The sequence below is a fragment of the Rosa chinensis genome, chromosome 1, assembly GCF_002994745.2.
Source record: "Rosa chinensis cultivar Old Blush chromosome 1, RchiOBHm-V2, whole genome shotgun sequence".
NCBI classification, from domain to species: domain Eukaryota; kingdom Viridiplantae; phylum Streptophyta; class Magnoliopsida; order Rosales; family Rosaceae; genus Rosa; species Rosa chinensis.
Genome location: NC_037088.1, coordinates 30,328,345 through 30,339,594, shown reverse-complemented (window position 1 = coordinate 30,339,594; position 11,250 = coordinate 30,328,345). Strand labels below are relative to the sequence as shown.

General features: G+C 43.8%; 1 long non-coding RNA gene across 1 annotated transcript; it reads left to right on the top strand.

The window, feature by feature from the left end:
- Positions 1-9,922: 9,922 nt before the first annotated feature.
- LOC112181935 lies at positions 9,923-10,597 on the top strand. The gene is made up of 3 exons (XR_005806931.1): positions 9,923-10,044; positions 10,248-10,309; positions 10,415-10,597. It is a non-coding gene; the product is annotated as an uncharacterized LOC112181935 (long non-coding RNA).
- Positions 10,598-11,250: the final 653 nt, after the last annotated feature.

The window sequence follows — 11,250 nt, the reverse complement described above, 5'->3', positions numbered from 1 at the left end:
ATAATGATTGACAGGGGTTCTGCCGGGGCATGGGGGAGGTCAGCGTACTGTTGACATTTGTGGCAGGACCTGGACACTCTTCGGCGTCGTCGCCGAGCGTGGGCCAAAAGTATCCCTGTCGTATTATGTGATTGGCCAAAGACCTGGCGCCCGAGTGGTTTCCACACTCTTCGGCGTGTATCATTGTAAGTATGTCTTTTCCCTCTTCTGGGGTCAGACATCGCAGGTTGGGATGAGTAAACTTCTGGCGGTAAAGTTTGTTATTCTGTATGTTGTAGCGGGTTGCTCTCCACTTGAGCTGTTGTGCTTCGACCTTATCAGCTGGTAATGTCTCATTGCGCTTGTATTCGATGATGTCATCCATCCAACTGGGCCTAGCCTCAACGTTGAAAATCTCCGCCAGGGTTTTTGTGATGCTTAGCTTGTCAAGGCGTTCCACCCTTGTGTCCGCTGGACATTGGTGTGGTTGAGTGGTTGCTATCCACACTAGTGAATCAGCCTTGGTGTTCTTTTCCCTGGGGATCTGTGTGATGGTGTGAAATTTGAATTTTTTGAGGAGTGTCTTGACGTACCCCAAGTATGCCGCCAACTGCTGGTCCTTGGCCTGGAAACTGTCATTGACCTGGTTAACGACTAATTGGGAATCGCTGAATATGTTGACACTATCAACGCTCGAGACGATGGCGAGTAGTAAGCCGGCAATGAGTGCTTCATATTCCGCCATGTTGTTTGAGGCTTTGAATTGAACTTCAACGCGTATTCTACGTTTAGTCCCCCGGTCCTTTGAGGATGACTCAAGAGCCGCAGGCCTTGGAGCAAGCGGAGCAGTCAACGTGGAGGTTCCAGTCTGACTATTGCTGGGGGGCTGGTTCCTCAATAGTTATTATTTCCGTGTTGGCCTCTTGTGTGCCCTGGCTGGGTTCATCTTGACGCTCGGTGAGTTCAGCGATGAAGTCTGCCAACGCCTGGCCTTTCATGGCAGTTCTTAGTTTGTAGTCGATGTCGAACTCGCTGAGCTCGATGGCCCATTTGCTGAGGCACCCAGAGTGCTCGGTTGGTTTGTTAAGACATGAATGGTGTGGGCTTCAAAATATTGGTGGAGGCGTCTACGAAAACAATAAGTGCAAGAGCGAGCCATTCCAGGGGGGATATCTTGTTTCCGCCCAATTCATGCCTATACCGGCGTAAAATACTGGGAGCTCCTCCTGGCCCTCTAGCCGGACAATGGCGCAACTTACCGCTGATTGTGATACCGCTAGGTTTATATAAGTGCCTTCCCTTGCATAAGAATGGAAAGAAGTGGGACTGCTACCAAGTATTCTTTCAACTCTGGAATGCTACCTCACAGTCTAGGTTCCAATCGATTACCTGCTTGTGGGTCGTCTTTAGGACCTTGAAAAATGGGAGGCATCTGTCAGTGAGTCTAGAAATGAACCGAGAGAGGGAAGTTAGCTTGCCCTGGAGGCTCTGAACGTGCTTTTTCCATTCTGGAGCCTTCATGTTGAGGATGGCCTGTACCTTGTCAGGATTGGCCTCTATGCCCTGTTCGCTGACTATGTACCTTAGGAATTTGCTAGCGGTGACGCTAAAGAAGTATTTTTCTGGGTTGAGGCGCATATCATACGTTAAAAGAATGGTGAATATAATTCTGAGGTTTGCCATGTGTCCACTGGCTTTGATGCTTTTTACCAACATGTCGTCCACGTATACCTCTATGATTTTGCCCAGATGCTCAGCGAACATGGCATTCATCAACCGCTGATAAGTTGCATCAGCGTTCTTCAAACCGAAGGGCATGACGTTGTAGCAGTATAAGCCCTTATCGGTGGTGAAGGTAGTGCACTCCTGGTCACTAGGGTGCATCTTGATCTGATTGTAGCAGGAGAAGGCATCCATCATGCTCAGTAGCTCGTGTCCAGCGGTAGCATCGACCAGTTGGTCTATGTAGGGTAACAGGAAACTGTCCTTGGGGCATGCCTTGTTGAGGCTCTTGAAGTCGACACACATCCGCCACTTTCTGCTAGGTTTCTTGACCATGACCAGGTTGGAAATCCACTGAGGGTAATTGACTTGGCGGATGAACCCGATGTTCTGTAGTTTGGCGACTTCCTCTCCAATTGCACCATACCTTTCCTCATCGAAGGCCCTCCGCCGCTGCTTGATAGGGTAGGAGGATGGTTTGATGCTCAGCTTGTGTGTGATGATCTCAGGGGAGATGCCAAGCATGTCAGTGTAGGACCATGCAAAGATGGCAGATTGGTCACGTAGAAGTTGGGTGAACTTTACCGCTACCTCTGTGTCTAGCTGAGCACCGATGCGGACTGTCTGTTCAGGATGTTCGTCGGAGATGCTGATAACCCTCAAAGATGCATCTTGGTTGACGGGCTCCTTTTTGACATATTTCTTCTCGTCATCTCTGGGGTCCTCAAAGATGTCTGGTGGTGGCACATGGTTTCCTACTGTTAGTATCTCATGGCGGTGCGTCGACCGTGCTACGGTTATGGAGTAGCATTCTCGTGCCAATTGTTGACTTCCTTTGACACATCCTGTCCCGTTGGGCGTACGGAACTTTATGAGAAGCATTATCCGACTATGATGCAATTGAGCTTGTTGAGTGCTGGTCGGCCGATGATGGCATTGTATGAACATAAGCAGTCGACAATGATGAACTCCGTATGGATTTTCGCCGTACATGGACTGGTGCCGATAACTAGTCGCATGTAGTCAGAACCCAATGGTTGCTTGATGTCTCCGGAGAAGCTAAGCAATGGCTCATGATCCTGGAGTAATTTTCTTTTCCGTTGGAATTTTCCATAACAACCATTGAAGATGACATTAACAGCGGATCTACTGTCCACAAGGACCCTTCCTACCGACCATTTATCGAGTATGGCGTTGATTAAGAATGGGTCGTCGTGGGGTAGATGCACTCTGCGCTTCTCCTCCTCTAAGAAGGTAATGGGTTCCCAACCAGACCTTAGGAGTTTAGCGGACCACGTAGCGGATATTGCAAACTTCGTTGGGGTGGTTAGTGCGCGCATAACTCTTTTTTGCCCTGTGGGACATGTTGATAATTGGAGCACTGTCGTCGATGGTATTGATGCGGCCCATTTGTTCGATGTTGGTGACCACGGGTGGCGGTTGGCGGATCTTGAATTTCTCTATCTTACCATCGCGGTACAAAGTCTCAATAGCTGTCTTAAGAGCATTGCAATTGTTGGTGTTGTGGCCGCTATCCTCATGGTATTTTCACCATTTACCGGTGTTCCTAAGCTTTCCTGCCCTTGGGTATTTCTTGGGGGTGGTGGCGAAATCTAGTCCTTGATTGGTTGTATATTTCTTCATACGAGGCTATGAGGACCGTGAACACTACATACCATTGGGAGGACTCTGTCTGTTTATTACGGTTATCCTCATGGGATAAGCGGTTGCCCTTGTTGTAATGCTGGTCCTTCTGCCGCTTGTTCTGGTAGGTGCCTTGTTGTCACTCTCTCTTCTTATCTATTGGCGGCATAGCAAAGGTTTTGCTAGCGGTCTCTTGATAGCTGGCAGAAGGTTGAATGGACTTTGTAGGCGTTGGCGGCGATGAGGGATTTCTCCATATGTGATGAATTCTGCCTGTGCATGGATCACAACCTCGCTCATGACATGGTCATATGCGGCATTTGGATGATTGTAATTGAGATGATAGAGAAATGGTCCCTTGAGAAGTACTTGCTTGAAGGCTGCCAGCGTCATTGTCTTGTCGAGATCGCGGTACTGGGATGCCGCAGCCCGCCACCTGGTGACGAACGCCTTCAATGTTTCTGCTGCCCCCTGCTTGAGGTTGAATAGCTGAGTTGTGTTGTGATGTCTGGCAGCCAATAGGATGAACTGAGAGATGAAAGTGTTTGATAGTGCATGGAATGAGTGGATGGATCCTAGCGGGCATTCGAAGAACTAGCTCATTGCCTCACTGTCGAATGTTTCGCTGAATAAGTGGTAGAGGGTGGCGTCATCAAATCCCTTATTGTTAGTGACCTTTTTGAAGTTTGAAGGTATCCATGTGGACAAAGGGGTCGGACATGCCACTGTAGTGTGACATCTTTGGTTTCTTTGCATGTGCTGGTCTAACGGCCTGCAGGATCCTAGCAGTGAATGGTCCTGGTCTGGATGTAAAGAGCGGATTTGGAGTTGGTGCTGGGGCGCCTGCCTCCGCCCGGATTAGCCTTTGCTCTAATTGTTGTATCCTTTCCAGGATTAGGGCGGTTGAGTCACTAGCAGGCCTCGCCTGGAGGTTCTGTTGAACCAGCTCCCGCCTGGGGGTAGGTAGATTACCTTCAGTTTTGGCCCTGGCTGCCGGGCTGTTGGTGTTTGGCTGTGATTCCGCCTCCTGCTCCATCATTAGGCGAGGCAGACGTGGTGGGCCCATCACTTCTGGTGGGTTCAGCGGTACCTGCATCTGTATGACTGGTACAGGTACCATTCCGCTTGTATTGGGTCGACTGCGCCTGGTGCTCCGCGATTCCTAGCTCTGTGCCATGCTAGCGTTTTCTTCCAGCGCCTTTTTTAATTCGTCGAACCTTGACATCAACGTAGCCACCTGCTTTTGGGCCTCGGCCTTCTTTATACCCTCATGTTCGCGCTCCCTGTTTGCCTTGTGGAGGTCCGCCAATGCCAGCTCATACATAGCAACGAGGTCCTTGACCAGTGGGCGATTGCTGCCCGGCTGGGTCTCCGCCGCAAGGTTTGATAGGGTGTTGAATAGTGCATGATTAATGTTTACCACTGGGTCAGCATTAGCTGCTAGGTTTGTGGGGTGGGGGTCGGCGGACTAGTCCGCTTGCTGCTGAGCGTTTACACCACTACCATTAGTCATGGCAGTTGTGGCGGATCACCTTTTGTTCAAGGATTCCCACAGACGGCGCCAATGTTAATGTCTAAAAGTTCAGCAATAGATGAACCTCGATTAACGCTGATCCGATGGGCGGATCGCTACTTGTGATATTCGGAGCTTCCGTTTACCTGTCAAATAAAATACAGAGGGCGTCAGAGGGAGACCGCGTTAGGCGGTCTTCTCTTCTCCGATGCCTAAGTTAGTCAATGTATTTGTGTTGACAAGGTAACAATAGGTAAGTAGTAAATGCGTAATTAATGAGGAGAGAGGAGAGAACCTTTTATAGGTGATGAGGGGATTGATCTTCTCTATGTTTTCGATGTGGGACTGATGTGCTTCAGTCCCCAGCTTCTGGAGCTTCTTATGCTAACTTGGCGCAGTGCGTCAGCGGTGATCTAGGAGTGAGCCGGGGCTCAGGCGGTAGTCTGTTTGGCTGTGTTTCCGTAGGTCACACAGTTGGCTATAGTTGGTACCGCTGGCGGTATCATGAGTGTGGCTCATTATAGCTAATTGGGAAAATTTCGCAAACAGTACACCAAGTAAAGGCCACTAATAATTCTTATACACAAAGTTTCAAACCAAACATTTCGATACACGAAATCTGAAACTCGACTCACTATCAGTGCACGACGTCAATTTTTGACACTAAAATGTCCATTATGCCCTCAATTCTCTTTTTTTTCATAATTTTTTTTCTGTTATTTTTTTTTTCCTTCTTTTTCATCTCTTTCTTCTTCCTTCTTCCGGCCTCACTCCCTCGCTTCCAACGCCGCCTTCCTCACCTCCACACTCACTTCCTCGCTTCTAACGCCGCCCTTGCGAGGTGGGCTTCTCCCGCCGCTGCCGCTCCGCCTCCACGTGGTTGAGCGGGTGTCTCAGCCCAGCCAGGGTTTCCGGCCCCGTTTCTTCGGCGCTATTTTCATCTGGCTATCGGAATCTACGAAGTCTAGGTTTGGTTCGGAGCTTCGTTCTTCTTCTTGCTACAACCAAAAACATGTTTCTTGTCGTCATTGTACGAGCTGTGATCCTTTTCCGGCACGCTGGCAATGATGCCAATGTCAAAAATGGAGAAGTTCCGGTTGATGAACTCGAGCGATCTTGTTTTCGGGTGGGCTGATCCGACCCGAACAACGACTTGGCTTGCTGGATCAACCCCCAGTTCTCTATGATCAAACCGGAGGAACCCATTTCAAGAACACCGTCGGAAGTTGGGATGCAGATCAAGGTCTCGATCCCATGGATTTGGGCCTCTTTGTCTCTCTCGCTGTTGTTGAACTGAAGCTCGTGGGCCCCGCTCAGCCAGATTGAGGTCCGGAGCTGAAGGCCTTGCCGAGAACAGAGTCGTCCCCGGCGGCGAAAGATCGAGTGAGGGAGTGAGCCTGGAAGAAGGAAGAAGAAAGAGATAAAAACGAAGGAAAAAAAAACTAACAGAAAAAAAATTATAAAAAAAAAACTGAGGGCATAATGGACATTTTGGTGTCAAAAATTGACGTCGTGTACTGATAGTGGGTCGAGTTTCAGAGTTCGTGTACCGAAATGTTTGGTTTGAAACTTTGTGTATAAGAATTATTAGTGGCTTTTACTTGGCGTACTGTTTGCGAAATTTTCCCTAGCTAATTATGCTTGCAAATGCTCATGTAAGTACACAATCACACCTCAACAAGGGTATTTCAATCAGTCTTGCAACATATATAAAGACCTCAACAAGGCTATTCCAATCAATCCAGCAACATATATAAAGACCTCAACAAGGCTATTTCACATCAAAACTGCAACATATATAAAGGCCCCAACAACACATCAATCAAGCATCAACAAAGCTACTGATATTATGAATAAGAAAAAGCATTTATACCTTTCTTCTTAAGACAATCACATTATTCACTACCTGGAACCAACTTGGGTTTTTGACACTGTGGTGTGAACTGCAGTAATGCATACAAGTGGATTGTCAATATAATCTTCGAACCTCACTGGAAAAAAAAATTGCAAATGTGGAACTTCTTTTTCTGAAAGTGATTGTGTATGGACAAGAATCAAGTATGTTATTCATTAGTTAGAAATTGAAACAAGCCAAAGAAACACCAAGTGATAGAAATCAGAAAGGTTCCTCTACATTGAAATGGAGACAGAGAAGGAAGAGATTTGGGGGTTTCCCGATTGCAGTAGCTTGAGTCTTACCTGGAAATTCAAGAGAAGATTCAAACATTGGGTAAAATGGACTAGGAGCTGTGATTTCACCAAGAAAAGTAATGGATGAAACAGAAAAATGATCAAAAATACCGGTACCGGACGGCTTTGGGATGAACTCCAGGTTTGCTCTCACCTTGGGTTGTGGCGGTGGAAAAGAAAGTATACCCTAAAAAAATCAATATTGAGTGCTAAGAGCGGCCGTGTGTTATTCAACCTTTTCTTTTCCTTCTTAACGGTACCCACAGTAATCCGTGTGAGTTTCTCAATATTGAGCAGGAATAAATTGTTGGCCCGCCCTTTTTTTTTTGTTTCAAAATATTTCGGTGATTGTCAAATTCTTTTAGTAATTAGCTATTATTTTTGTTGATAATAATTTACTTTCAAGCTATTTCACCACCAACCAAAATTAAATATTTTCTTTCTTTACTTTATGAAATATCATCGGCTTGTAATTAACACATCAAAAATAAAATTGTCCTTTAACAACGACATAAATTATATTAATTAAAAATACTTGCAAAATGCACAATATATCTTATAAAGTAATTAGAAGCAAAAAATGAATATTGTGCACAAGGATGATGATCTGCTAGTCCAAATTAACTCCTGAGATGTCTGTGCGTGCTATCGTCTCTTCCTCGTCATTCAGTCCATGGACAACCTGTTGAGGTGCATATGGTTCTGGATCAAGGTCCACACCCATATCTAAAAAGTCTCTTGGTTTGGTTTTCACAACAACCTCCCAATCAGATTCAATAGGATGTGTTATATAAAAGACTTGTTGTGCTTGACTAGCAAATATAAAAGTATCCGATGGTGGAAGCAAATGATTAAAGTTTACTAATATGAACCCAAAATCATCCTTTTTCAATCCTCGATTATGAGTCCGACTATCAATCCAATCCCCCTCAAATAGCACACTACTACAAAAAGTTAATCACACAACACTAATCACACAACGGAAAAGAAATCATCGGTTGTGTGTTTAAGTAAGCTTTATTGCACAACGGTGCTTGTTATATTCTGTTGTGTGAATGCCAACAAAGTGAAAACTTTTTTATCAGAACTACATTGCACAACGGAAATGAAGTAATGTCTGTCGTCTGAGTCTTAAAAAATTTAGCGGCACATTCCCTTCACTTTGGAGTCTTGGTTGGCTCTTGAAACACTGAAATTTGGGCTACTAGGACAACGGGTTTTACTATTTTCGTTGTGTGATTGAAAAACTAAGCATCAAAATTTGAGGAAGCTTGCTTGAATGTCTCCCGGTGGGTAAAGCTAGTGCAAGCTATAGCAATTGGACAACAGAAGTTATACTTTTCTGTTGTGTGAAGTAGGAAAACAGGCGGCAACATCTTGAGCCAAAATGCTGTAGGCGGCATGTTTCCCTCCATGTTTTCACATTTTGATTTTATGTAGTGCACTTAGACCACAGTTGGTGAGGTTTATGTTGTGTGAGTAACTTTTGAGAATTTTTTTGCTAAGTTTAATTGCCGCATTGTGTCCAAAAGGGTAAACAAAAAGAGAGAACAAATTAAACCTAGCTAGCCTTCGACCCTCTCTCGACACTATCAGATTAAACCTAGCCTCTCGACACTCTCTCTCTCGATTGAATCATGGGAGACCTGATTGAAGATCTCCAGCCACCGCAAGCTCCTCTCCCAATTCCTCAACCGCCCTTCTTCCTCCTCCTTTCTCCCTTTCTCGGTCGGCTTCTCACTCCAAGCCGCTATTCCCGCTACCCCGCAGAAGATCTGTAAATCGATTCGCAGCCCCGGCGCCGCTTCCAAGGCCAGGATATACTCCGATGTCAAGATCATCCGCCCCAAGCAGCACTGGGATTATGAGGCCCTCACCGTCCAATGGGGGCCAGTCAATTATTTTCTCCTCTCTTGTTTGTTTGGATTGTGTAAAAGTTGTTGAATTTGGAGAAAATTGGATGCAAGTGTTTTTATTTTTCAGCTGCAATGGAACTCATATCGATGCTTTGAATTGTGATTGTTGCAGGGAGCAGGACGAACAATGAAGCAAAAATCTGTGAAGGGTCAATGGGTCGAGCCCGGCTTCCACCTCCTCAACCCCTACACTGGTCAATTGGTCGCTGGAATCCTCTCCACGACTTCACTAGAATCCAATCCCTCGACGTCAAAATAGAGACCAAAACCAAGGTCTTCTTCTTCTTCTTCATTACCAAGTTTTGTATTTTTTTTCTTCTTCATGTTTGGTTTGTAGCTAACATATGTAGTAAAATTTTCTAATTGTATTCCAAAACATTAAGTGAAGGGGAGGCAAGAAAGCTTTTTCAGCAATTGATAGATGCAGTGGACTACTGTCACAATAAAGGTGCATATCACAGAGAACTAAAGGTCAGTAATCAAATTATCTAGAGCACGATGACATGAATCTTTCATGAGTTCATTCTCTTATTGAAAAGATATTGAATCTTTTGCAGCCAGAAAACTTGCTTTTGACCAGTAATGGAGATCTCAAAATATCTGATTTTGGACTTAGTGCATTGAGTAAGGTAGGAGTACTTTCCATAAAAATTTTATGTTCTTTAGCCATTATTATATATTACGACTGGTTCAAAAAAAAACTGACAATTTAAGTGGCTGCTTGGTTGAAATTTTGATATCAACAGCCTGGTGACTTGTTGTCAACTAAATGTGGTTCTCCAAGCTATGTAGCTCTTGAAGTATGTTGCTGCTCAATTATATTTTGTTGAGTTAAATTGTGTACAGAGAAAGAAAAATTGTCAGCTTAAAATGATTGAGCATATATTTTTGTACAAACATCATACCTAAATTTCTTTCGATCACACTATTGATGCTTTCATGTATTCATCAACAACTATTGTAAATAAGGGCTATGATGGAGGAGCTGCAGATGTTTCATCTTGTGGAGTGATTCTTTTCGAATTACTTGCTGGTCATCTGCCATTTGATGACTCTAGCCCGATGAATTTGTACAAAAAGGTATAATTAAAAGCATTGATCTTCCTTTCAAAAAAAAAAAAAGCATTGATCTTATTAGCAGTTCAATCATTTCATTGTTGAAATCAGGAAAAGATGTAGTTGTTTTGTTCATAACCATATATCAAGGTATCTTGATTTGGGTCATATAGATTGTGCAATTCAGTTATGTGTTTTGACTTTCTAATGCTTCATGTAATATGCAGATTTGAGTGCAAGCTATTGGGGGGCTTCATAGATTTACAAAATAGCTTTGGAATTTTGATTGGTTACATATATTATCTAATTCGTAGTTGAGTACCTAATTCATATGAAAACTATAATGCTGGGTAGGCTTCAAAATCAGATTTATAGCCTCTCTTTTGATTTCCAGGAAACGACTATTTCTGCACATATTGTTTGTTGCATTGGAAAATGAAAGAATTAGTTCCTTCCTTTTTGACTTTGCTGGAAATGGGTAAGGCTGTGGACCTTGGTAAGTCTCTCATCTCCATCTCTACTCTCTTTCTCTACACACACTAATATTGTTTTTGCTAAAGGAAAATATTTGGAAAGACTTGGGACTACTTTCTGATTGAAAGTTCGTGAAGAAATTGATTATAAACAAAGATCGAGTACTATCTTGATGAGTTATTTAAAGTGTGCCAACTATTTATGTTAAAATTTTGAGAACAACGAGTATATTGCATGATCCATCAATGCTTCCTTATTTGTTTCCATATATGCACAAACATGTATACACAGTAGTAGTTCTTTTTAGTTATTTATTTATTTATTTTCACTGAAGGCACTTCTCGTGTTAACCGTATTCTGATGAATGATCACTTTATTTAGGTGGACCATTTTGACGTTTTTGATGCGTACTTTGGGGAAGGGGTGAATCAGGAGGCATGAGCTTCAATTCGTTAACTCAGGAAATGAGGGCCTTGACATTCGGTAATTGTCTAGGTGTGATGTTACTATTAATTAATGGTTCTGTACCTGTCAATACATGTCGTTTTTTGCCTTAACAAAGTAGAATTCGATATTAGTTTTCATGTTTACAAAAGTATGCTATTACTATAACCTTCAAATGATGTCATCATTCTTTTATGTTTCAGGTATGAACTGCAACTGAGCTTTAAAGAATCCATATTCGGAGGACAAAAACTTAGAGAACACCATTTGGCATGATATCCATGGTAAACAGACCTTTTTTGAATATTAAAA